Consider the following 24,459-nt stretch of genomic DNA (forward strand, 5'->3'; position numbering starts at 1 on the left):
GGCGGAAATTAACAAAATAGTTAGGTTAAATTGTTAATGCAGTAATTTTCACTTTACATTTTCACTTTACATTTTCACCATCTGCAACTGTAAAAGCAGGTCCCAGACAAAACAAATGACTCATACAACATATTATTGACTGAGATTGGGTCACACTATGGTATGTTGGGGAAAGCTAGCCAACTGGATATTATTGTCAGGGGTGGTACTTGTAGGTGTGGCTGATATTGACTACTTATTTCAGTGCACCTTAGTTTTTCATCTATGAATGAGACTGCTTTATTGAAAGAGTCGCCATGACAATTCCACTTCTGATGTTTGGTACGTGACCATCCCTTTCAAACTCTGCACATTCACTAGAATTTGGGTAGAACCTGGCTAGACTTCCTTTCTTTAACATTTGTTTTTTGAATTTGTACAGTTTTGCTGACTCTACCCTGCTACAATGCTCATGGTAAGTGGAAAGCACTATCTTCTCTTGCGTCTGTTTATATGATGGAAATGGGGCAAGCAGTTGAGAGGTGTGGGCTACTACTCTGCCTCTCAGATTGATGTGTGTACAGTATACAGCAGAGATGGTATTGTAATGTGGGCTACTACTCTGCCTCTCAGATTGATGTGTGTACAGTATACAGCAGAGATGGTATTGTAATGTGGGCTACTACTCTGCCTCTCAGATTGATGTGTGTACAGTATACAGCAGAGATAGTATTGTAATGTGGGCTACTACTCTGCCTCTCAGATTGATGTGTGTACAGTATACAGCAGAGATGGTATTGTAATGTGGGCTACTACTCTGCCTCTCAGATTGATGTGTGTACAGTATACAGCAGAGATAGTATTGTAATGTGGGCTACTACTCTGCCTCTCAGATTGATGTGTGTACAGTATACAGCAGAGATGGTATTGTAATGTGGGCTACTACTCTGCCTCTCAGATTGATGTGTGTACAGTATACAGCAGAGATGGTATTGTAATGTGGGCTACTACTCTGCCTCTCAGATTGATGTGTACAGTATACAGCAGAGATAGTATTGTAATGTGGGCTACTACTCTGCCTCTCAGATTGATGTGTGTACAGTATACAGCAGAGATAGTATTGTAATGTGGGCTACTACTCTGCCTCTCAGATTGATGTGTGTACAGTATACCGCAGAGATGGTATTGTAATGTGGGCTACTACTCTGCCTCTCAGATTGATGTGTGTACAGTATACAGCAGAGATAGTATTGTAATGTGTGCTACAATTCTGACTCTCAGATTGATGTGTGTACAGTATACAGCAGAGATAGTATTGTAATGTGTGCTAAAATTCTGCCTCTCAGATTGATGTGTGTACAGTATACAGCAGAGATAGTATTGTAATGTGGGCTACTATTCTGCCTCTCAGATTGATGTGTGTACAGAATACAGCAGAGATAGTATTGTAATGTGGGCTACTATTCTGCCTCTCAGATTGATGTGTGTACAGTATACAGCAGAGATGGTATTGTAATGTGGGCTACTATTCTGCCTCTCAGATTGATGTGTGTACAGTATACAGCAGAGATAGTATTGCAATGTGGGCTCCTCTTCGGTTACGGTAAGCCACAGTGGAACTTGTGAATTATTGTTTATTGGGGGTGTTGGGCCTGAGAAGTTATGCATCATCAGGGACGAATTCATTTCTTCCAGGTACGGGACCTTTTTATGGGCCTAATCATAGAATGACATATAGAATCCCAAGTATTTATGCGTCCGCTCATGGGCGGCGTGTTTCAAGTTTTTCGATGTTCAACGTAATATAAAGTATTCCAACCACCTTCGCATTTGCAGACGTATGTAAGAGCCTACTAATCTCGATGTGATGAGTTTATATACCGTTGAAGTCAGAAGTTTACATACACTTAGGTTGGAGTCATTAAAAATAGTTTTTCAACCACTCTACAAATTGTGTTAACAAACTATAGTTTTGGCAATTTGGTTAGGACATCTACTTTGTGCATGACACAAGTAATATGTCCAACAATTGTTTACAGACACATTATTTCACTTATAATTAAGTTTAAATGTATTTGGCGAAGGTGTATGTAAACTTACGACTTCAACTGTATGTATACAGTCTCCTACTGTTCTGTAATTAATTTCCCTGGCGAGGGATGTCTGCTTTTGGGTCTCCAGGAAAGGAGTCAGACAATGGGTAGTTGTTTTTATTATGCTGTGTGACTTGTGCTTGGCCTCGGTGTCTGACTCTAGGAGGAGGCTGGTTGATTTGTTGGGATTTGAGGAATGACTAATGTACAGTTGAAGTCAGAAGTTTACATACACCTTAGCCAAATACATTTCAACTCTGTTTTTCACAATTCCTGACATTTAATCATAGTAAAAATTCCCTGTCTTAGGTAATTTAGGATCACCACTTTATTTTAAGAATGTGAGATGTCAGAATAGAGAATGATTTATTTCAGCTTTTATTTCTTTCATCACATTCCCAGTGAGTCAGAGGTTTACATACACTCAATTAGTATTTGTTAGCATTGCCATTAAATTGTTTAACTTGGGTCAAGCATTTTGGGTAGCCTTCCAGAAGCTAACCGACTTGCCAAAACTATTGTTTATTAACAAGAACTTTGTGGAGTGGTTGAAAAACTAGTTTTAATGATACCAACCTAAGTGTATGTAAACGTCTTGACTTCAACTGTCTGTGTGTGTGTGTGTGTGTGTATATACACTGCTCAAAAAAATAAAGGGAACACTAAAATAACACATCCTAGACCTGAATGAATGAAATATTCTTATTAAATACTTTTTTCTTTACATAGTTGAATGTGCTGACAACAAAATCACACAAAAATTATCAATGGAAATCAAATGTATCAACCCATGGAGTTCTGGATTTGGAGTCACACTCAAAATTAAAGTGGAAAACCACACTACAGGCTGATCCAACTTTGATGAAATGTCCTTAAAACAAGTCAAAATGGGGCTGTGTGTGGCCTCCATGTGCCTGTATGACCTCCCTACAACGCCTGGGCATGCTGCTGATGAGGTGGACAGTTCCTGGACAGTCTGTGGTGCAACGTGGCATTGGTGGATGGAGCGAGACATGATGTCCCAGATGTGCTCAATTGGATTCAGGTCTGGGGAACGGGCTGGCCAGTCCATATCATCAATGCCTTCCTCTTGCAGGAACTGCTGACACTCCAGCCACATGAGGTCTAGCATTGTCTTGTATTAGGAGGAACCCAGGGACAACCGCACCAGCACATGGTCTCACAAGGTGTCTGAGGATCTCATCTCGGTACCCGGTGGGGTGGCAGGGTAGCCTAGTGGTTAGAGTGTTGGAATAGCAACTGTGAAGGTTGCAAGTTCAAACCCCCCAGGTACAAATCTGTCGCTCTGCCCCTGAACAGGCAGTTAACCCACTGTTCCTAGGCCGTCATTGAAAATAAGAATTTGTTCTTAACTGATTTGCCTAGTTAAATAAAGGTAAAACAAAAAAATGGCAGTCAAGCTACCTCTGGCGAGCACATGGAGGGCTGTACGGCCCTCCAAAGAAATGCCACCCCACACCATGACAGACCCACCGCCAAACCGGTCATGCTGGAGGATGTTGCAGGCAGCAATACATTCTCCACGGCGTCTCCAGACTGTCACGTCTGTCACGTCTGTCACATGTGCTCAGTGTGAACCTGCTTTCATCACAGGGCGCCAGTGGCGAATTTGCCAATCTTGGTGTTCTCTGGCAAATAAAAAATTATTCCATTTGCACAACAGCATGTGAAATTTATTGTCAATCAGTGTTGCTTCCTAAGTGGACAGTTTGACTTCACAGAAGTGTGATTGACTTGGAGTTACATTGTGTTGTTTAAGTGTTCCTTTTATTTTTTTGAGCAGTGTATTATTTCTTTGCACAGGAAGAGTGCCCTTTTATAAACACATTTCATTCAATTCTACTGCACTTTATATGATTGGAGACAGAATATATTTTGTTAATAGGTCAAAAATTAGAGTAGCCTAATCTGCTGACATGGACAAACAGATCAATAAAAAAAAGAATTTCCAATCCGCTAACAAATCTGTGGCCACATCATGCTTTCTGGTCTAGAAGCCTATTAGGGATATGTGCAATCTATACTGAACAAAAATATAAAACGCAACATGAAATGTTGGTCCCATGTTTCATGAGCTGAAATAAAATACTTCAGAAATGTTCCATACGCACATAAGGCTTATTTCTCTAAAATTGTCTACAAACTTGTTTACATCCCTGTTCATGAGCATTTCTCCATTGCCAAGATAATCCATCCACCTGACAGGTGTGGCATATAAATAAACTGATTAAACAGCATGATCATTACACAGGTGCACCTCATGCTGGGAACAATAAAAGGCCATGTGCAGTTGTCAGACAACACAATGCCACAGATGTGGGAGCGTGCAATTGGCATGCTGATTGCAGGAATGTCCACCAGAGCTGTTGCCAGATAATTTAATGTTAATTTCACTACCATAAGCCACCTCCAATGTCGTTTTTAAAGAATTTGGCAGTACATCCTACCGGCCTCACAATCACAGACCACGCCAGCCCAGGACCTCCACATCCCGCTTCTTCACCTGCGGGATAATTTGAGAAGCCAGCCAGACAGCTGATGAAACTGGGTTTGCACAACTGAAGAATTTCTGTACAAGCTGTCAGAGACAGTCTCAGGGAAACTCATCTGCGTGCTCTTCTTTTTTTTTACATTTATCCTTTATCTTGGCAAGAACAAATTCTTATTTACAATGATGGCCTACCCCAACCAAATTCGGACGGCATTGTGCACCGCCCTATGGGACTCCCAATCAAGGCCGGATGTGATACAGCCTGGAATTGAACCAGGGACTGTAGTGACTCTTGCACTGAGATGCTGTGCCTTAGACCGCTGCACCACTTGGGAACCTCACAAGGCAGATGGCAGACAGCGTGTATGGCATCGTGTGGGTGAACGGTTGGCTAACATCAGCATTGTGGAACAGATGGTGGAACATGGTGGTGGGGATATGGTATGGGCAGGCATAATCTACGAACAACAAACACAGTTGCATTTTATCGATGGCAATTTGAATGCACAGACATCCTGTGACGAGATCCTGAGGCCCATTCATCCACCACCATCACCTCATGTTTCAGCATGATAATGCACAGCCCCATGTTGCAAGAATCTGTACACAATTCCGTGAAGCAAAAAAATGTCCCAGTTCTTCCATGGCCTGCATACTCACCAGACATGTCACCTATTGAGCACAGTTGGGATGCACAGTTGGCGACAGCGTGTTCAAGTTCCCGCCAATATCGAGCAACTTCGCACAGCCATTGAAGAGGAGTGGGAAAACATTCCACAGGCCACAAACAACAGCCTGAACAATTCTATGCGAAGGAGATATGTTGCGCTGCATGAAGCAAATGGTGGTCACACCAGATACGGACGGGTTTTCTGATCCACGCCCATACCCTTTTTTTTAAGTAATACCAACAGATGCATGTGTGAAATCCACAGATTAGGGCCTAATTTATGTATTTGAATTGACTACACTTCCTTATACTAACTGTAACTCAGTAAAATACTTTGAAACTGTTGCATTTTTGTTCAGTGTAGATAAGTCAGTGAAATTAGTTGTCATCATTACTGGATCAGCATTGCCTTCGAGGGCACACTACCGGCTAGAGGTCAATCGATAAAATCGGAATGGCCGATTAATTAGGGACGATTTCAAGTTTTCATAACAAAATCGGTAATCATTTTTGGACACCGATCATGGCCGATTACATTGCACTCCACAAGGAGACTGCGTGGCAGACTGACTACCTGTTATGCGAGTGCAGCAAGGAGCTAGCTAGCATTAAACTTATCTTGTAAAAAACAACCAACCTTAACATAATCACTAGTTAACTACACATGGTTGATGATATTACTCATTTATCTAGCTTGTCCTGCGTTGCATATATATATATATATATATATATATATATAATTGATGCGGTGCCAAACGGGTGATTTAACAAGCGCATTCGCGAAAAAAGCACTGTCGTTGCACCAATGTGTACCTAACCATAAACATCCATGCCTTTCTTAAAATCAATACATAAGTATATATTTTTAAACCTGCATATTTAGTTAATATTGCCGGCTAACATGAATTTATTTTAACTAGTAAAATAGTGTCACTGCACTTGCGTTCTGTGCAAGCAGAGTCAGGGTATATGCAGAATTTTGGGCCGCCTGGCTTGTTGCGAAATGTGTGAAGACCATTTCTTCCTAACAAAGACCGTCATCAATTTGCCAGAATTGTACATAATGACATAACATTGAAGGTTGTGCAATGTAACAGCAATATTTAGACTTATGGATGCCACCTGTTAGATAAAATAGAGAATGGTTCTGTATTTCACTGAAAGAATAAAACGTTTTGTTTTTGAAATTATAGTTCCCATTTCTGACCATATTAATGACCTAAGGCTTGTAATTTCTGTGTGTTATATTATAATTAAGTCTATGATATGATAGAGCAGTCTGACTGAGCGATGGTATGCAACAGCAGGCTCGTAAGCATTAATTCAAACAGCACTTTCCTGCATTTGCCAGCAGCTCTTCGCTGTGCTTCAAGCATTGCGCTGTTTATGACTTCAAGCCTATCAACTCCCGAGATTAGGCTGGCAATACTAAAGAAACCTATTAGAACATCCAATAGTCAAAGGTATATGAAATGCAAATGGTATAGAGAGAAATAGTCCTATAATAACTACAACCTAAAACTTCTTACCTGGGAATATTGAAGACTCTTGTTAAAAGGAACCACCAGCTTTCTCATGTTCTGAGCAAGGAACTTAAACGTTAGCTTTTTTACATGGCACATATTGCACTTTTACTTTCTTCTCCAACACTTTGTTTTTGCATTATTTAAAACAAATTGAACATGTTTCACTATTTATGAGACTAAATTGATGTTAAGTGTTGTCATTGTCATTATTACAAATATGTATATATACTTTTTTTATTTTTTATATTTGCCCGATTAATCGGTATCAGCTTTTTTTGGTCCTCCAATAAATCGGTATCGTATTGAAAAATCATAATCGGTCGACCTCTACTACTGGCTGTGTAGTTTATAGAGTGATGGGGATATTAAGACTGATTTTAACGTTTTTGAATTCAAATGACTTATATGGAGCTGCAGAGACCTTTAGGAAGTGCTAACTGGAGCTATAGATACCGTTGCTTCCTGCCAATACCTTATTCAACTTCAGTCACTGTATCGGCAGTTGTAAAATGCGATTTTAAACAATACATTTCGCATTGCTTTACTTTTTTACTGTAAAGCGATTTACAGTTCCAAAATTCTCTTAGTGAGCGTTTTGCAAATGCCACACTTAGATTAATAAGCATTCCTCATGACCTGAGATCGAGCTTTTCACAGAATACGTAGCCAATGCTTTGTCTTGATGTTCCACAGGGCAAGTCAATCCTTTTGGAGTTCCAGTCTCTGCCCATGCTGGGAAGTTCTATGACACGTGAGTATAGCAAGTACCCTTATTATCTGTGCTCTGGGTAGGAGCTGCCCTAGGGCTCAAATCTTAAGCGGGGATATGAAAAACTGACCTGATAGTGTTTAGGGGCAAATTCATCCTACCTTTAATTAAGGTGGCAGCATGATGTGACTGTATGTGTGAGCATTGTGACTCCATTCTGTCTAGTATATATGCTGCACATAGACATAGAAAATGCACTCTAGACATGAAGATTAAACCCTGCCTTTCAGGTCTCCAAGAGATCACCTCTGCAGCAAGAGGAAATATGACGTTCTAGATTACACTTGCTGTGAGGAAGTACTACATGAAGGGGTGGGGTTGTCCTGCTGTGGAAACAGGGCCTTCAACCTCATCCAGGCTTCCTGTTGTAAAGGTGAGAGAGGAGACATGACTGTCTAGCAGTATCCCACTGTATCTAGTCACTCAAATCTGGTAACTGGGTTGAAAACATTCTCAGCATCTCCCAAGTTTGAATTGGTATTTTGTGTGTTTATCTGTGATTCAACCGATGCAGGTCAGCTGACTCTTAATGTGAGCCAGCTGGTGTCAGATTGCTGTGGGTTTCAGGCCTATGACCCACTCAACCAACTGTGCTGTGACTCTCAGATCCTAACCAGGACCCAACCCCATTCCAAGTGTTGTGGAAAAGGTCAGTGGTGTCAGGTCTTGAGGCATTTTCTGTCATCATTGGGAAGAATAACACAACTACATCAAAAGGCATACAAAATAGGTGGTGTCAGTGTGCATCTTAGACTTGGCTCACCCCATTGAGGTCTGTCTAGTCCGAAAGCTTTTTGGGAGATATTTCCCAATTCTCTCATGCCGAGTCATTGTGACAACCTAATTTCCCACCTGCACCCAGAGCTCGCACTCGGTACTTAAATTCGACACACTGAAATTGAAGTAGGAAAAGCATGAAAAAAAATCTGACATTCTCAAGTTAGTACTTGAAAGGGCAATTTAATTAAAATTAGAAAACAGAATGATCAAATAGGTTGATATGACAAATGTGGTCTTGCGAATTAATTTCCAGACAGACAACCCAGTTTTATTTCCTCACGTGTTCCGCGGTCTGGTAGCGCACAATTGGCCCAACGTCATCCAGGTTTGGCCGCCATTGTAAATAAGAATTTGTTCTTAACTGACTTGTCTAGTTAAATAAAAGTTTTTAAAAAAGTGGAAAGGAAATACAAAAAGAGAGGAAGCATTGAAGCAAGCGGGGAGAGAGGTTAGTAGTACAGTGGTTCCCAAACTTGGGGTCTGGGACCCATGTGGGGTCTCCTAAAATTGAAGTAGGGTCCCCTGAGAGAATCTTTAATCTTAAACACATTCATTTGTTTCTTCAAATGGGTATAGAAAACATTTGAGTCAACTAAGGGTGTGTTACACGGTCAGAATTCACTTTGTCATGTGTTGGGACAGCCTGTGGGACCAAGCATTTTGCTAAAAATAAAGAATTTACATAGACCATTTTATATCATCACGTACACTGAACAAAAATATAAATGCATCATGCAACTTTAAATATTTCTTAGTTACAGTTCATACAAGGAAATCAGTCAACATCCTCATCACTGACTTAGCACTCCTGTGTGTAGTAATTAAGTAGTGAAACACATTGATTAGAACTTGTAAGGTAGTGGTGATATCTCATCTGGTGGCAACTAGAAACCATTGCATGATAGGAACTATTAAACAGATCATTGAAAATACATACTAGTGCTCGAAAGTCCTTGAATTTCACTTGCCACCGTCTGTACATCTATGCTCACTTACTCCCCTTCACAATGACAAACTTGAGCACTTGATCAGATTCTGTTTAAAGCACTCAACTGTTATTACCTGTCCCACAGACCTTTATGATGAAGACCACCAGCTTTGCTGTGGAAGTGGCCAAGGAAGGAAGGTCCTGGCCAAAATGTCCGGTCACCACCGGTGCTGCGGAGACCACCAGTTTGACCAGCGAAGCCACTGCTGCTGCTTTGATTCTGGACTACTAACCCTAGAGCCTCTCAATGCAAGCTGCTGTGTATCATCAGGGTCGAAAGTTTTTCAGCACAGGGCAATTGCTCCGAATTCTCCAAACTGGTAAGGTTGCCTTTGGCCTTCAACCATATACTGAAACTCATGTCTCACTTTCTTTATTCAAGTTAACCATTTCATTAACAGTCAGGTTTTAAAATAATAATTTTGATGTCCTATAGCTAAAAGCAACAATGGGTGTGGCATCTGTTGCTTTATGCTTTTGGCCTTGGCATTGAATGGTCTGCCAACAGACATGGATTCAACAGACAAGGATTCTTGCTCTCGGTGTTAGGGGGGAGCTTCACCAATACGCAGGGTGCTAAGAAAAGTTGATTTTCATGACTTAAGGAAGTTCTCGTTTTTTTCAATAAAAGCAGATATGACACAGCACATTTGATATAAATGTAGCGGTCTTTATTACGTACCACAGGAGAACCAATAAATTGACACCACGGCTGTCTTTTTGGCTTATGTCGATCTGCAATAGTATTGTGAAAAGACAGGACAACACATCAATCTCCAATGCACCATCTGACAAGTTGTTCCATGTAACCGGTGGTGTACTGCACCACATTGTGGGGTTGATTGAGACTATAGACGTGTACTTCAGATCAGGTAGTTTTAATAAGCAGAATTCACTCTGCATCCAAAAGAACATAACACATTTGTAGAGCACATGTTCTGCGAATCGTCGCCTCTTTCTACAACAGATGCACAATACAAGGGACTGGGATCATTCAAGGAGCTAGCCATCGTTCACACACACAAACAAAAACACCTTAGCTAGCTATTAACCACGTGTAATTCAGAATGTTGATATTTTAAAAAGCACAATTACAAGTGGATCTGAATACCATCCACTTATGAGTAACCTCTAAATACACAACAATATTCATGACCACACCGACTTTATGCTTAAAAGAATCAAACTTTTCTGAAGACAGAAAAAGCGTGCCTACCTCAGTGCATCAAAGTGATTTGAGCACTAAGGGCAAAACGTAAGTACACATTCCCCTACTCCCAGGCATGCATAATAACAAATCAACATGACAATATATGAAATTCACAGTACTTTAACAACTGTTACATACAGGAGCACGGAGAAAGGTAAAACACATCCTGTCTCACATCCAATACATTGCTCGGTGCTTTAAGTGTTGACAGTACCAAAATACAACACTGCAAAAATAAGCTACAAAGTGATATCTCTGTCCCATTCAGACCTTAATAGGCCCAAAACTACACCTCCCACAATGCAGCACCAGCTCAGCTAACCGTCTGCGTCACAGAAAGGCATGCTAGCTCACAAGAGCAACACTTTTTAGCACTAAAATATATTAATAAAAAACACTGAGTCACATTTTTCAATAGTCTCACACTCCCTTATAACAATATCCACAGCATTAACCTTGGGATGTTTTATTTCACGTTATGGACGTTTAGAAAGGAGGTAACTGCAACATACCTTTGTTTTCTCAGACGGAGGTGAACAGGAGCTACGAGTAGTACCATGGTGTTAGTAGGTGACGCAAGCACCCAGATGAAATGTAATGTATTTTATGAAACAAAACCCGAAGATGTTATCATTCAGCTACTGTAGCAGCCTACCTAACGTCAACGGGTAGCACCAGTAGTGCAACAATAAAAAATTGACACCAAAAGTAAAGTTCCTGGCGATCATAGCGATCTGACTTCTGTCTGAACTTGGAATATTCCTGTTTGCGGGCTTTAGCCACTGACCCCAAACCTGGTTGTTCTGTGTATTATTCGAATAATTTTAAGTTTGATGGAATAATCGTTTTAACTCTGCTACATAAATATATCGTTTCCAATTGAATTTGGCCAAAGAATTGTACCAAATAGCTATAAGCCTAATAAAAGTGACCACAAGGCAATGACAAACACCTATTTCATGTGCAAAGGCAAGGTCTTTCAGCAATAACAATACATCCAAAATTCGACAACAAGTGCATAATCAAACTGTGCATTTGTAATAATGTTTCGGATGAAAGGGTTATCACAACGTCAGAAATTAAATGAATAATTTTCAAAGTGCAGCCACAAAGAGAAGTGCAATGCATTTAGCCTATGCACGTTTTATTTTTTTACCTTAATTTAAGTAGGCAAGTCGGTTAATTAAGAACGCATTATTTTTGACGGACTAGGAACAGTTTACCTTGTCAGCTCGGGGATTCGAAGTGCCTGTTAACTGTGCACACTTGTAAAACGAACTGGCTATCACAATCTTAGTGATTATATTTCTATGCAAACAACTTGTAGGCCGACGATACACGCATCCTGGTGTCCATTGGTTATAATGTTACGGATTAACATTAAATGTCTATCACATCAGACATGAATGGAATAATATCCACAGTGCAGCCACAGCGAGAAGTGCATTTAGACTATGCCTGTCCACACGGTGTAAAACGGCTATCACAATCTTAGCGATTAGATTTCTTTTGCAAAAATACTTTTAGGCCGAGAATATGCATGCGTCTTCTTGTTCCATCCAGATCAGCGCGATTGAGTCATGTTCCCACCACCAGACAGGTGCGCTCTGTCAATAAATAGGCCTTTCAGTTACTCATCAACTGGTGTTCTATAGGACATGAGTGTTGGGGTCCAGTTGCAAATTAGACTATCTTCTGGATATCCAGTGCCTTGGTTCTTTCTGCGTGTATGAACAAGCTGGCAAGGTTGCTAAATCAAGAGTTTGCCATTATGTTTCTTAGGTAGGTTTTTACACGCCGCATTCAATAAAAAACTACGCACACATGTAGAGTTTACTGGCAGTGTGACAGATATACGGAAAGTAATCCTCATACCACCTACGATTGATGTAGCGATCCTGCTGTCCAACTTTTGTGGCTGGATAACGCTGAAGAGGGCGCCTTGGTTCTTCAACAGGTGACTGGCTTAAATCAGAGGGGTCGGTGGCTGTGCTAACACTCATCTTATCTCCCATCGATGACAGGGTCTGGATTGTCATTTACTACCCGTACTCTTCTCTTGATAAGAAAAGGGTCCATCGCAACGGAGCGAGATAGTGAGCTAACTTCTAGCTTGTCGACTTTACGTACCCCTCTAGGAAGAGTGATCACAACACCCTGCTACAACTCAACTCCCCGTGGAGTGGAAGAGGTATGGGACTGTAGGTGCGAGTAAGGATGACAAAGGCAGAGAATTTACTGTTTACTGGGAATTTATTCCGTCACACGGTAATTTTGGGGAAAAGGGGCTGAACGGAACCAAATGTCAAAACCCCCTCTCCTACCTTACCATCTTAACACCACCTGGTGCGCTAACCAAAACACAGGGGGTGGTCCGCCCAGATCTTACCTAGTGTGTATAGACAGTAAATACCACGACTTTTGTATGCCCGCAAGCCTCTTGCCTAAGCACTCCCTAGGTGCCTTCCCCCCTGGGAACAAATTAAACAGAAGAGTACAAACAAGTTCAATAATCAAAACAGTCCGTTGGACATAAACATACCTCCGCAGGACCGTCACAAAACCCTGTCTCCCAGCAAATACCAACATAGGACATACTCATCATCTTTCTGAGAAACAACCAACCCAGGATACAACCCGCAACAGAAGACTGGCTGATATAGCTGGAGAATGAGTCTAATGGGATACAGGTGTATCCTGACGAGGGGGCGGGGTCAGCTCCAATCTGCAATGGGGCTGACCAATCAGCTGCTTAGGGGAATCCAGGAAGCCATTTCCAAAAATACACACATACAAATACACAAACCACAAGACAGAAACTGGGGATCATAACACTCACATAATGTAGCCTAACTGTAGCCTTACACACACACGTGCACGATGCCAGGGATCGGATTGGGAACAGAATGGCTGGTTATTAACTCTTACATATGTATTTTTATTTAAAAAATAATAATACTAAAACGCTTAACTGGGCTATGCAGATTTGTGACGTTGCTATAGCACCCCTTAGCCCCGGTGTAGCGCCGTGCCTGGCCAGCACCCACATTGACACTGTGATTATTAAAGTGGGCACTTTAATTGTAAACCTTTGTCTGTAGAACAAGAGTGGTGGAATAGTTAGAAACATGAGGGTGGATTATGTTTTTTAACATGATTTTTTAAAACTATTATGTAGTTTGGTAAAACTGGTTAAACTTGTATGTGTATTTGTGTACATTATGTTTGTTTATGTGTCTTTATGTGCATGTGTTTGTATTGCATCTAAGTGTCTCTCTCTCTCTCTCTCTCTCTCTCTCTCTCTCTCTCTCTCTCTCTCTCCTCTCGCTCTCCACATGCCTCCAGTATGCCTGGGGAGAAGCCTTATGGTCTAGGTGCCTTTTTCAACCCAACAACAGAGCGTTGCTGTGTGAATCCTAGCTCTCACCAGGGTCAAAACTACTCTCATGACCAGGTCCGCTTTGATGGAACACTCAGCCACACCCCATGTAAGACAGCACAAGGTGCCCTGCTAGTGTTTGTGTGTTTCAGAGGAGGCTGGTGGGAAGAGCAATAGGAGGACAGGCTCATTGTAATGGCTGGAATGGAATAAATGGAACGGTATCAAACATATACAAAAACCACATGTTTGACTCTGCTCTATTCAATTCCAGCCGATACAATGAGACAGTCCTCCTATAGTTTCTCCCACCAGCCTCCTTTGGTGTGTATGTACACTGAGTGTACAAAACATTAGAAACACTTGCTGTTTCCATGACAGGATGACCAGGTGAAAGCTATATTCCCTTATTGATGTCACTTGTTAAATCCACTTCAGACAGTGTAGATAAAGGGGAGGAGACAGGTTAAAACCTCTGAGATGTCAAGTCCCTCATTTAGGGGACCTGCGTGGTTCTGGTACTGGTTCCGACTGACAGGATGTAAAATCTGAAACCACTTGAAGCTGGGATGTCCCTCCTATCATTTCATTCTGTCTTCAGACTGTCCGCCAACTCCTGTCTAAACCCTACGTCACTGACAAAGCACATGCTGCAATCCTTATATCGTAGCGCAGCAGTAGAGAGTGGTTTCAGAGATTAATACATATCCATCTGTGGCGTGTATTCATGGATGCCAAGGGAAGCCAGGCTTCCCCAAAATTGTTTACTGGTAAATATTTATCTTTAGTCTCTCTCTGTTTCATAATTTTCCTTAACCCTTGTGTTGTCTTAAGGGTCAAAAATGACCCTCCACTATGTTTAACAGCAGAGAAAACCCCCTAAATTACATTTTTTCAACTTGAAATTGTATTACTTTTCCTAGAGTGACCCTAACAGCAGTTCTCTCTCTGTGGATCTAACCCCAATAAGTTCTGGAAAACAGTTAAAGACCTGGAGAATAAGCCTTCCTCCTCACAGCTGCCCATGTCCCTTAAAGTTTATGATGTGGTTGTTACTGACAAGAAGCACATGGCTGAGCTCTTTAATCACCACTTCAATAAGTCACGATTCCTATTTAACTTAGCCATGCCTTGTTGCCCGTCCAACATTACCTCATCTCCCACCCCTTCTAATGCAACTAGCCCTGTTGCTCCTCCCTCTTTTTCCCCTGCCCCTCTACAAAGTTTCTCCCTGCAGGCGGTCACTGAGTCCAACGTGCTAAAGGAGCTCCTTAAACTTGATCCCCCAAAAACATCTGGGTCAGATTGTTTAGACCCTTTCTTCTTTAGTGTTTCTTGTAAAATCTCTAGTTATGTAATAACTATACTGTGCAATTTAAGATTACGGGCTAAAATCTCCAGAATGGTTGGCTGAACAAAAATGGAAAATGAAACAACCAATTTGTGGAATTTTTCCCATGTATGATTATTTTATTACCAGACCATTACCCATGCATGAATCAGCACCATATTGTCTCTGAAACATCCCTTTATATGAAACTTTGCTGTAGTGTTGGATTTGTGTGGCCATTCATTTCCATAGAAGAAAAAAGGAATCTCCGCAACTCTGGTATGGTCCCAGGGTGATTTAATTAGTGCACAATAAAAATAACGTTTTGATCCAAGTTGGATCTTCATCGGGTCATACACCACTGTGAAACGCACCTACATAATCTAGAGCAGTGGCGGTCGGTGCCATTTAAGTTGAGGGAGGATGATACTTTTTAAGAGCTTCGTCTTATTTCTATTGGAGCATATTAGATTACTGCCATTCATATTCCATTCACCCAGCTCAATGTACCATCGATAGGTTTAGGCTACTGCATGATACTCAAACTTTCCTTGTACCCATCTTGAGGTTGCGACAACCTGGTCTATGAAATAAAATTTACATAGGTGGACAGGTCAAGAGAATTTTGAGTAATCAAGGTGACTTGATTATGCTTGTTTCTGTTTAAGAAATGTTTTTCAACAGAATCGGCGGAATGAATACACCCCTGATCACACGCAAACAGTTCACTTTCATAACAGCCAGATAAAAACACTTTGCGCAACTATCTACTGTATGCGCTCTCCTCCTCCCACCTTTTCTTCGCTTGTAGACTTCACTACACAACACATCAGCTGTCTATGACCAGGCAACAAAAAAAAAATTGAAAATTTGAAGCCAAACCTTCTTGTCATGACCACTAACCACTATACACAGCCTACATCGTTGTCAAGTCATAGTCACCTAGAACTAATGCGTTACTAAACCGGCTACAATCATACAGTACAGTCAGAAAGCAGTTTAGCAGTTACACCAGTGTGCCCCGGTGGCAATAAAATAATAAAACCAAAAGCTTACCTTGACTTGGAGTTCCAGTGTTAGATAGCCATAGTCAGCTAGCTAACATGGCACCCCTCTCTGTTCTAGCTGGGTGTTTGAGTAGGCTAAACTAGCTAGCTGCATTTTTTTTAAATACAACCAAATCTCTCTTTCTCTTGCTTCTCCTTAATTTTGGAAGAAATTAATTGTCTTTCTCTCTCTTTGAGTCAACTAATCACCACATGTTATGCACTGCAGTGCTAGTTAGCTGTAGCTTATGATTTCAGTACTAGATTAATTCTCTGAAACTTTGATTGGGTGGACAACATGTCAGTTCATGCTGGAAGAGTTCTGATATGTTGGAGGACGTCCTCCGGAGGTTGTCATAATTACTGTGTAAGTTTATGGGAGGGGGTGAGAACCATGAGTCTCTTAGGTTTTGTATTGTAGTCAATGTACCCAGAGGAGAACAGAAGCTAATTGTCCTCCGGCTAAACCATGGTGCTAACCTACAGAGTGCTGTTGATGCTACTGTAGACCTTCAGTGTATTTTAATCAATTATTTGTTGATGTGAATATATTTAGTATAGGTTTACCTAAAAATGCTAACTTTTGTAAATGTTTCACTATTTAGATGATTATTAAATTCATTGAGGATGGTCCTCCCCTTCCTACTCTGAGGAGACTCTACTGCTCTACAGGCATAAACATTCTGTCAATTTTACATTTACATTTTAGTCATTTAGCAGACGCTCTTATCCAGAGCGACTTACAGTTAGTGCATTCATCTTAAAAACTTCTTCAAGCTAGAATCCTTTTTTCTGAATTTCCGCCTGACTGACGTGCCCAAAGTAAACTGTCTTTTACTCAGGCCCAGAAGCCAGGATATGCATATAATAGAAAACACTTTGAAGATTGTAGAAATGTTAAAATAATGTATGAGACTATAACACAATAGATATGGTAGGAGAAAATCCAAAGAAAAACCTACCCGGAAATTATTTTATTGTGAAAGCCCATGCTCTTACAATGGAAGTTATAGGGTCATATCCAAATCCAGCAACCAGATTTCAATTCCTATGGCTTCCACTAGATGTCAACAGTCTTTGTTCAAGGTTTCAGGCTTCTTTCTTCCCAAACGATGAAGAATTTAGAGTTTTAGTACTGGGAGTCAGAGTTGGAAATCAGTCTGTGCGCGCACGACGAAGAGGACTCGTACCTGCTAATTTTGCTTTCCTATTGAACATACTTCTTTCCGTATGAAATATTATAGTTTAATTACATTTTAGGGTACCTGAGGATTAGATATTTTGACTTGTTCTAACAAAGTTTAGTGGTAGCTTTTTGGATTCCTTTCTCTGCATGTTGAACGAGTGGATTACTCAAATCGATGGCGCCAACTAAATGGGCATTTTGGGATATAAAGATGGATTTTATCTAACAAAACGACCATACATGTTGTAGCTCGGACCCTTTAGATTACAAATCAGAGGAAGATTTTCAAATAGTAAGTGAATATTTAATCGCTATTTGTGATTTTATGAAGCCTTTGCCGATAGAAAATATGTTGATGTGGGGCACCGTCCTCAAACAATCGCATGGCATGCTTTAGCTGTAAAGCCTATTGTAAATCAGACAATGCAGTTAGATGAACAATAATTTAAGCTTTTAACCGATATATACATTGGTGAGAACAAGTATTTTATTACAATGCAGATTTTGTATGATTTTTAAGTAATTAATTTGCATTTTATTGCATGATATAAGTATTTGATACATCAGAAAAGCAGAACTTAATATTTGGTACAGAAACCTTTGTTTGCAATTACAGAGATCATATGTTTCCTGTAGTTCTTGACCAGGTTTGCACACACTGCAAGCAGGGATTTTGGCCCACTCCTCCATACAGACCTTCTCCAGATCCTTCAGGTTTCGGGGCTGTCGCTGGGCAATACGGACTTTCAGCTCCCTCCAAAGATTTTCTATTGGGTTCAGATCTGGGGACTGGATAGGCCACTCCAGGACCTTGAGATGCTTCTTTCGGAGCCACTCCTTAGTTGCCCTGGCTGTGTGTTTTGGGTCGTTGTCATGCTGGATGACCCAGCCACAACCCATCTTCAATGCTCTTACTGAGGGAAGGAGGTTGTTGGCCAAGATCTCGCGATACATGGCCCCATCCATCCTCCCCTCAATACGGTGCAGTTGTCCTGTCCCCTTTGCAGAAAAGCATCCCTAAAAGATGATGTTTCCACCTCCATGCTTCACGGTTGGGATGGTGTTCTTGGGGTTGTACTCATCCTTCTTCTTCCTCCAAACACGGCGAGTGGAGTTTAGACCAAAAAGCTCTATTTTTGTCTCATCAGACCACATGACTTTCTCCCATTCCTCCTCTGGATCATCCAGATGGTCATTGGCAAACTTCAGCTGGGCCTGGACATGCGCTGGCTTGAGCAGGGGGACCTTGCGTGCGCTGCAGGATTTTAATCCATGACGGCGTAGTGTGTTACTAATGTTTTTCTTTGAGACTGTGGTCCCAGCTCTCTTCAAGTCATTGACCAAGTCCTGCCATGTCGTTCTGGGCTGATCCCTCACCTTCCTCATGATCATTGATGCCCCACAAGGTGAGATCTTGCATGGAGCCCCAGACCGAGGGTGATTGACCGTCATCTTGAACTTCTTCCATTTTCTAATAATTGTGCCAACAGTTGTTGCCTTCTCACCAAGCTGCTTGCCTATTTTCCTGTAGCCCATCCCAGCCTTGTGCAGTTCTACAATTTTATCCCCGATGTCCTTACACAGCTCTTGGCCATTGTGGAGAGGTTGGAGTCTGTTTGATTGAGTGTGTGGACAGGTCTTTTATACAGGTAACGAGTTCAAACAGGTGCAGTTAATACAGGTAATGAGTGGAGAACAGGAGGGCTTCTTAAAGAAAAACTAACAGGTCTGTAGGAGACGGAATTCTTACTGATTGGTAGGTGTTAAAATACTTATGTCATGCAATAAAATGCTAATTAATTACTTAAAAATCATACAATGTGATTTTCTGGATTTTTGTTTTAGATTCCATCTCTCACAGTTGAAGTGTACCTAATGATAAAAAGTACAGACCTCTACATGCTTTGTAAGTAGGAAACCTGCAAAATTGGCAGTGTATCAAGTACTTGTTCTCCCCACTGTATGTACCTAAATGTTTAATATCCAATTTCACCAGTTCCACCATTGGGGTGCTAGGACAGAGAAGAACTTGGACTGGCCTGAGCGGGAGATGCTCTCCCGTAGGGTTGGGAGGGTCAAGAGACCAGAGGTGGCAGAACGGAGTCCTCAAGTTGGGGTGTAGGGTTTGAGCATAGCCTGAAGGTAGGGAGGGGCAGTCCCTCTTGCTGTTCCGTAGGCAAGCACCATGGTATTGTAGTGGATGCAAGCTTCAACCTGAAGCCAGTGGAGTGTGCGGCGGACCGGGTTGACATGGGAGAACCTGGGAAGGTTAAAAACCAGGTCACTGAGTTGATGAGTTGATCTTTGCAGAAAACGACAGGGTCACACAAAGTTCGTTGCACTCTGGCAGGGCGACACTGGAGTTGTCAACCATGATGGAGATGTCTTTGAGCAGACAGGCCTTCTTGTCGAGGTTGAACTTTAGGTGGTGGGCTGACATCCAAGCTGAGATATCTGCCTGGCACGCAGAGACATGTGTCGCCACCTTGGTATCAAAAGGGGTGAAGGAGAAAAGTAGTTGTCACCCGCCAAGCAATGATAAGAGAGATCAGTGAGGATATGACAGAGCTGAGTGACTTGGTGTATAGAGAGAAGAGCGAGCAGAGGACCTAGAACCAAGCCCTGGGGGACACCAGTAGTGAGAGTACGTGGTGCAGACACAGATTCTCTCCACGTCACCTGATAGGAGCAGCCTGCCAGGTAGGATGCAATCCAAGAGTGTGCAGAGCCTGAGGCGCAGAGCCCTGAGAGGGTGGAGAGGAGAATCTGATGTTTCACGGTGTCGAAGGCAGTGAATAGACCTGGGAGGAGGAGAACAGAGGAAAGAGAGTCAGCTTTGGCAGTGCGGAGAGCGTCCGTGACACAGAGAAGAGCAGTCTTGGTTGAGTGACCTGTCTTGAAGGTGGTTAGGGTTAGGGTAAGAAGATCGTTCTGAAAGAGATAACGAGAAAGTTGATCAGCACGCTCAAGTGTTTTGAAAAGAACGGGATACAGGTCTATAGTTTTAGAGGTCAGATAGTCAAGTATTTATTTTCCTGAGGAGGAGAGCGACTTGGGCCATTTTGAAGTCAGGGAAGATGCAGCCAGTGGTCATTGATGGGGGGAGTGAGGAATGGGAGAAGGTCTCTAGAGATGGTCTGAAGGAGGGGATGGGGTCGAGCTGGGAGGTTGTCAGGTGGACAGACCTCTCTAGTCGCAGAATTTCATCTGGAAAGAGAGGAGAGAAAGAGGTCAAGGTGAAGGGTAGTTCTGTGCGAGTGGGACCAGTGGACTCAATAGGCTGAGTGAATGAGGAGTGGATGTCGTCACCCTTCTTTTCAAAGTGGAAGGGATGGAGGATTAAGGAGGGAGGAGAAGGTGTAAAGAGTTCCCTAGGGTTAGAGTTAGAAGCTTGAAATTTAGAGTGATAGAAAGTAGCTTTAGCAGTGGATACAGAGGAAGAGAAGGTAGATAATAGGAAGTGAAAGGATGATGGGTCCTCCGGAGGTTTAGGGTTCCTCCAGTTTCGCTCAGATGCCCTGTTCTGTAAGCTTCAATTGAGTCACTTAGCCACAGAGCAAGAGGGGAGGACCAAGCTGGCCGGGAGGAAATGGAACAGTGCGAGTCATAGGATGCGAAAAGGGAGGAGAGTAGGGTCGAATAGGAAGAATCAGGAGACAGGAGGGAGAAGGATTTAGCAGAAGGGAGAGATGACAGGATAAAAGAGAGTTAGTGCGAGAGCGAAGATTGTCAATACCCCACCAAGGTGGCCTTGAGGCTCTGAGCTTCTTTTTAGAACAATGCCCTGTAGACTCTCGGGCCTAGCTCCTCATGTATCAGAGACCTAGCAAAGTTGGTACTCACAAATAGCAGTTTTATGTATAGAAGTAACTTTTTTCTACCAACAATAGGAACGGCTATGGGGAGTACTATGGCCCCCAATTATGCAAATCTTTATGGGACTTTTAGAACACGATTGCATTCTCAACCCTGAGCAAATTCTCTTTCTATTGAAGATCAAACTATATCGACGTTATATAAATTATGTATTGGTATTATTTAATGGGAGTCTTGAGATGTTACATGAGTTTCTTAATAAGTAAAATGATCATCTTCGTTTCACCACGTACTTTGATTACTCTAGTGTCTGCTTCCTTGACATTCAGATCACCAAAGAAAATGACACTCCTCACCGATCTATACAGCAAGTCCACAGATCGAAACACACTTCTAAGATGTGGTAGTTTCCACCCTAATCCTCCTAAAGAAAAGCCTCCTGATCAGTCAGTTAAAACATGTCTGTAGAATCTGTAACATTGACAATTTCCTTTTGGATACATTCTCAACACTGTGTCTCCAAGAGGCCCAAACAAGAAAGAAAGCTCACAGGGGGCTGCCCTTTCAAAAAATTCTCCCTATATTATATAAACTTTTTTCAAAATGATTGACACATTTGTCTCACCTGTTTTTTATCTATTGCACACGTACAGTGCATTCAGAAAGTATTCAGACCCCTTCACTTTTTCCACATTTTGTTACGTTACAGCCTTATTCCTCAGCAATCTACAAACAATACCCCATAATGACGAAGCAAAAACTGAAATATCACATTTACATAATTATTCAGACCCTTTACTCAGTACTTTCTTGAAGAACCTTTGGCAGCAATTACAGCCTAGAGTCTTCTTGGGTATGACACTACAAGCTTGGCACACCTGTATTTGGGAAGTTTCTCCCATTCTTTTCTGCAGATCCTCTCAAGCTCTGTCAGGTTGGCTGGGGAGCGTTGCTGCACAGCTCTTTTCAAGTCTCTCAAGAGATTTTGTCTCGAAGCCACTACTGCGTTGTCTTGGCTGTATACTTAGGTTCGTTGTCCTGTTGGAAGGTGAACCTTCGCCCCCAGTCTGTGGTCCTGAGTGCTCTGGACCTCCTTTCCATCAAGGATCTTTCTGTACATTGCTCTGTTCATCTTTCCCTCGATCCTGATGAGTCTCCCAGTCCCTGCCGGTGAAAAACATCCCCACAGCATGATGCTGCCACCAACATGCTTCATCGTAGGGATGGTATAGGCCAGGTGATGAGAGGTGCCTGGTTTCATCCAGACGTGACACTTGGCATTCACGCCAAAGAGTTCAAATCTTGGTTTCATCAGACCAGAGAATCTTGTTTCTCGTGGAGAGTCCTTTAGGTGCCGTTTACTAAGGAGTGGCTTCCGTCTGTCCACTGTACCATAAAGGCCTGATTGGTGGAGTACTGCAGAGATGGTTGTCCTTCTGGAAGGTTCTCACATCTTCACAGAGGAATTCAGGAGCTCTATCAGAGTGACCATTGGGTCAATTGAATATACCACAGGTACGACTCCAATCAAGTTGTAGAAACATCTCAAGGATGATCAATGGGAACAAGATGCACCTGAGCTCAATTTCAGGTATCATAGCAAAGGGTATGAATATTTAAGTAAATAAGGTATTTGTTTTTTATTTTTAATAGGGCTGTAACGTAGAAAAAAGCCAAGGAGTCTGAATACTTTCCGAATGGACTATATATTAGCCTGGTTGACATGGATTATTTACCATTCTTAATTTGATTTGAAAAAATACTATCGTATACTATGGTATAAATACTATAGTGTTCACTGTTGTGTTTTTGCTGACTTTACTGTAGTATTTACAGATAACTATAGTATAAATAATGTAGTAAAATAACTGTAGTGTATATACTATAGTAATTAATGTAGTGTTTTTGCAGACTACAACGTTGTATTGTAAATACTACACATGATTGAGGGATACTATAGTAGTATACTGCAGTTTACTATATAATTGTCTAGTAATTTCTGTAGTGTTCTATAGTAAACTAGTATTTTTTCCATGTGGGTCACCTCCATCACTATCACTGTCCTCCATCCTTCCCATCTCTCTAACCAGGTGTCTACAAAGGTGCTAGCTGTGTCTGTTACAATCCAGACATCAACATCTGCTGTGCCGGGAAGCTGTCCAGAAGGGTGTTTGGGAAAAACCTGGTAAGTCCATTAGCCCATAGATCTTAGGCCTATAGCTAAAGCTTAGTTCACTGAACCTCCTCCGCTATGTAAAAAACGTGTCTTCATCTCAGTCAAATTGAAGTAAAACAGCTAAATCCTCCATCCGCTTGCTGAGGAGTTGTTGGTTAAGCAATAAAGACAAAAGCTGTACAGTACAGGGATGTATTTTTAAAAAAAGTCTAAATATCTGAAGACGAGCCTGAAACTATACATTGTCCACAGAGCCATTTTCAGTCCTGTCAGAATGTTCATACAGGTCCCCAGTGGGAAGTGGGTGTTCTATACTCAAGGACAATATTTTAGACTGGTGCTTGATCTAAAAGTCTATTAGGGAGAAAATCTGCCCCATGTTTTGCTAGTAACAATTACTATTTCTATTGGTGATTGCTTTACTTGGGCTATATGCTGTACTATGTCATTTCCATCTGCATCGTTAGTTCTGTAAGTCCCAACCCACAACCAGTTAGTGTCTCCTCGTTTGTGTGTGCGTTAGTGAGACAATAGATAATGATAGTTCTCATTGGGTCTCCTTTATCGCTTCACACTCTGTCTGTCGGTAGAGGATGTGTTGACTGGTAAGAAAGTTAAACTCTCTTTTCTAGCATGTGGACTTTCTTTTGAGATTGTGTGTGAATTTGCATGCTACCGTTTGTGAGTGTATGAAGTTGTCTGTATGTGTGTCTGTTGTACATGCTGTGTGTTTGTGTGTGTGTTGTTACCCTGCTGACTGGTGTGTCTCTCTCCCAGTGCTGTGGTACAACTCCGTATGGTGTAGAGGACCGAGGGGTGCTGTGCTGTAAACAGACCTTGCACCATGTGGTGGAGGATGGGTACCAGTGCTCCCCAGGTGGCCACTTGTATCTGCCATCCCGTGACATGGTGTGTGGCTCACAAGTTCATCTGAACGATCCAGGCAAACACTGCTGTGGGGAGGAGACATACTACCCTCAGTATGAAATCTGCTGCAAC

The 24,459-nt window shown here is 41.8% G+C and overlaps 1 long non-coding RNA gene across 1 annotated transcript; it reads left to right on the forward strand.

Moving 5' to 3' along the window:
• Nucleotides 1–252: 252 nt before the first annotated feature.
• Nucleotides 253–7,533, forward strand: LOC135551486 (uncharacterized). The gene is made up of 3 exons (XR_010457318.1): nt 253–321; nt 422–454; nt 7,474–7,533. It is a non-coding gene; the product is annotated as an uncharacterized LOC135551486 (long non-coding RNA).
• The last annotated feature ends 16,926 nt before the right edge of the window (nt 7,534–24,459 follow it).

This window comes from Oncorhynchus masou, chromosome 13, assembly GCF_036934945.1.
Source record: "Oncorhynchus masou masou isolate Uvic2021 chromosome 13, UVic_Omas_1.1, whole genome shotgun sequence".
NCBI lineage: Eukaryota > Metazoa > Chordata > Actinopteri > Salmoniformes > Salmonidae > Oncorhynchus > Oncorhynchus masou.